We start from the raw sequence: 3,776 nt of genomic DNA, 5'->3' as shown, positions 1-3,776 counted from the left end.
CAGCCGTGGCAGCAAGCTACCTTACCTGAGTCTTCTGCTGGTCTCCCTCTTTTTTCTTCCTAGGCAGGGTCTCTGTAGAGCCCAGGGTGGCCTCAGACGTGTGATCCCCTACTCAGCTTCCGGAGTGTAGATGTACAGGCATACATCACTCCCAGCTTGAAGACTTATTTTAGTTCTAGGATTTCTAATTTTTTTATTTTGGAATTCCAATGTAATAGCCTGAGTCTATTCTGAAGGTGTATACTAGAGGTTAGAATATTTCCATTGTAAGCAAGAGGTACTAAGTCAACCAAAAAGATACTTATTATAAAGATGGGCAGAAAGCCACAGAAACAGAGTAAGCAGGAAATACGGGTTTTAGGACAGGTGGTGCGGGTCTCAGTGTCGGGAGCCAATGGGTAATCTTGGGGTACCGTGGTCTTAGTTGACCTTTGACTTAAGAATCCAATGTCTAGGGGCTGGGGATTTAGCTCAGTGGTAGAGCGCTTGCCTAGAAAACGCAAGGCCCTGGGTTCGGTCCTCAGCTCTGGGAAAAAAAAAAAAAGAATCCAATGATCCAATGTCTGGGGGGTTGGAGAGATGGTTCAATGGTTAAGAGCACTGACTGCTCTTCCAGAGGTCCTGAGTTCAACTCCCAGCAACCACATGGTGGCTCCTAACCATCTGTAATGGGATCTGATGCCCTCGTCTGGTGTGTCTGAAGGCAGCTACAGTGTAGTCATATAAAAAAAGTAAATAAATGTTAAAAAAAAAATCAAATGTCTGATGTTGTGTTTCTAGCATAATTTAGCTTTGTTTAAAAGAACCACCGTGATTACACCCAACAGGAGAGAATCATCCCTCAAAGCCAGATCAGAAGCACTGAGCAGAAAAAAATAGAAATGTAAAAAAAAGGGGGAATGGATGTTAGGTGGGAAAGATGGCAGGTACCAGGACAGAGTATGGCCAGGACAGAGAACGGCACAGTTGTCCAATCCAGCCGCTGAAGCACTCTGAGGAAGCACCCGTGTCTCGTGAACCATCGGCTCATTCTCTCAACAAATCCCCAACTTCTGAATGGCGTTTGGAGGACACCAAAGACATAATCCAACCTGTGGGAAAGGGCATTTGGATTTTACTCAAGAAGACGTGGGGGATGGATTGTGCTCTTTTTTAATTTGAGTCATTAAACTATATCCGGGCATATGCTCATTATAGGAAAGATGTTAAGTAGTTCTCTAATTATATGTATTACTCTGTGGGCAGAGGATCCGGGACAAGTGACTTCTCTCACATGTCAGGGTGCAGAGCTAAAAGCAGGACTTGACTTCCTGACTTGAGTAACTGTTCTGAACCCACTGCCTAGCAACCGTGGCCCCAGTTCAGGAGCAGCGACTCTGTAAGGAGCTTCTGGCGCTTGGCTCCGCACAGAGAACTTCTCAAGGGTAGGAGCTGAGGCTTGTTCCTCCTCCGGTTCCCCTGAGCCTCAAATGGTGTCAGGCACAGCAGATACTCACCGAGGAGCCTGCCATTTAGCTTCTGGTGTTGAGGCTCAAGACTATCTCTGCTTGGAGAAAATGGCAGCCGTTCCCAGCCGCTGTCAGCAAAGCCTGGTCTAGGGACACAGAAAAGAACAGAGGAATTCGGAGTCTTTTTCTAACAGGAGATTGAGCTGAAAGCTCCCCGGTGTTCACGTTGGACGATTTATCTGCCTCAATGTGTACGTTATTACTTCTGGCACATAATGAAACATTATGACCTCACAAAGCAAACTAGTGAGTGTAATTGTCTCCATTCATCTCACCCCCTTTCTATGGTTTAAAAAAAAAAAAAAAGCTAGCTGAGCCTTGTCGTTTGCTCAGAAGGAAATGTTTATAGGAATTTGTCTCCAATCAAGTACTCCTGCATGTGTGTGCTCTTTGTTTAGGAAAACTCACCAGCTCACTTGACTGACCTTTGAAGGCTGGTGCTCAGGCCTTGACTCAGCTGTCTCCCGTTCTGTGGTGGCCCTAGGGTGTGTGTGTGTGTGTGTGTGTGTGTGTGTGTGTGTGTGTGTGTGTGTCTGTGATGACTTATTTGAAAACAGGGGGAAAGCCACTGTTCTTTCTCATTTGCACTCACCTGAAAGGGGGACAGGTGTACTGGTCCATCCTTGTGTTTCTTTCCTGAGGCTTTGGGCTGCTCTACTAGGCCAAGATTTGTGCAAATGCAGGGACTTCCAGCTTTTGTTCCGAAACCTTGAGTGTCTCCAACTGTCTGAAGGTGTGTGGAGAAACCCTCAGAATTAAATTAACCTCAGTTCAACTTGGCCTAATAAATCCACATCTGTCTACACAGTAAGGAGCAAAGGAGAAAGGGGGGTGGGACAAAGACCTTAGAGATTGTCATATCTGAAAAGACTGACTTTTGGAGATTATCCCAGGCTTCCATCACTACTTTTCTTAACTTTTTGGAAGGAATATGGTGGTGTTTTGCTTAAATACTACAGTTTTTTTTTCCCTTCTCCTTGTACCTCACTGTGGAGTAGTCCTGTGTGCCATTGTCCCAAGTCCTCAAGAAGGTCTTTACCACATGCTTGTAGCTGTTGCTCTGGTGTTGTGTTCTGACCACACACCAGTGTTGCTCCAGATCCTACATGCCATGGCGACTGCTTTGCCTGAGGGAATCTGAGGTACTCATTACTACAGCCCAGATGCTCGGCAGTTCCAATGGGCAGTTACGGTCTTGCTCTTTGTACGGAAGAACTTTCTGGTGAGTTGCACTTCTTAGTTACATTTCCCTCATAATGTGAGAGGTTTCCCAGAAGCCTGTCTCTTAGTTCAGCTGGGCCTCATTTCTCTCTTTGTAGCCACAAAGTTGTATACGTTGAGAGCAGCACCGAATAGGCATGCTCAGACAGGAGGAGGGCAGGAGAGAGAAGCCATCAAGGTCCCCGGTGGGTCATCTAGTCTGACTTCCAGGACACTCATCCTTCAGGGGGCTCACATTTGGCTCATGCCGTGGGTTCCAGCTGAGATATCACAAGGCCGCCATCCCCCCCCCCCCCCCCCAGAGCTGGGGACCGAACCCAGGGCCTCGCGCTCGCTAGGCAAGCGCTCTACCACTGAGCTAAATCCCCAACCCCAAGGCCGCCATTCTTTTGATATTTCTATCTTTTTCTCAGTCCTCCCTTAAAAAATGATTCCAAACTCTTTTCCATGTGAAACTCATTTAGAGAGTGATTCAAATACCAGGACCATCCAAAGAATGTTTAAAGTTTCCATTCCACCAAGCGGCTTTACTCTACAAGCAGACAAGCGTTCAGGCAGGACACACGGACACACCCAAGACTGCGGGCGGACTCAGCAACCAGACCCGAGGATTCCAGAACTCCTCAGCAAAGTGCTTTGTAGGGAGCCTCGAGACACCGAGTGGTGGATCCTCAGGGAAGGGTCTCTGCAGGAGTGAGTGTGGGGAGATAGAAGCCACACAGAGAGAAGACACATGCACAGCTCCGGGCAGCTCTCCCTGAAGCTGAGGCGAAGCTGGTAATCAGCATTCTGTGTGATGGGAGTTTTCAGTCAGGGCTTTTCCCTCCAGGAATGTTACAGGGAGGAAAGAGAAAATCTCAACAGGAGTTGATCTGCAGTAGAGCATTAGAAAGGAGAGCAGCACTGGGTCATTCTTTGTATAGAGCCTAATTCCAATCTCTCTTTATACTGGAAAACAACTGCCTCTTGCGTTAAGAGAGGAGGAGGGGGGACGTCCCCAAACACCAAATCTAAAACCTTGCATCAAAGATTATCAATGAATAGAAT

The 3,776-nt window shown here is 47.2% G+C and overlaps 1 long non-coding RNA gene across 2 annotated transcripts; it reads right to left on the bottom strand.

The window, feature by feature from the left end:
• Window positions 1-768: 768 nt before the first annotated feature.
• On the bottom strand, window positions 769-2,947 carry LOC120094798 (uncharacterized). 2 transcript variants are annotated; one of them, XR_005489497.2, is made up of 4 exons: window positions 2,492-2,947; window positions 2,101-2,235; window positions 1,497-1,594; window positions 769-1,091 (listed from the first exon to the last, which is right to left on the bottom strand). It is a non-coding gene; the product is annotated as an uncharacterized LOC120094798 (long non-coding RNA). The 2 variants fall into 2 exon arrangements; XR_010054793.1 differs by lacking the exons at window positions 2,101-2,235; window positions 2,492-2,947 and having other exon boundaries at window positions 1,497-2,094.
• Between the last annotated feature and the right edge of the window lie 829 nt (window positions 2,948-3,776).

Source organism: Rattus norvegicus, chromosome 9, assembly GCF_036323735.1.
Source record: "Rattus norvegicus strain BN/NHsdMcwi chromosome 9, GRCr8, whole genome shotgun sequence".
Taxonomy (NCBI): Eukaryota; Metazoa; Chordata; class Mammalia; order Rodentia; family Muridae; genus Rattus; species Rattus norvegicus.
Note: the sequence above shows the minus strand (reverse complement) of the source record. Positions and strands in the feature narration are given on the sequence as shown.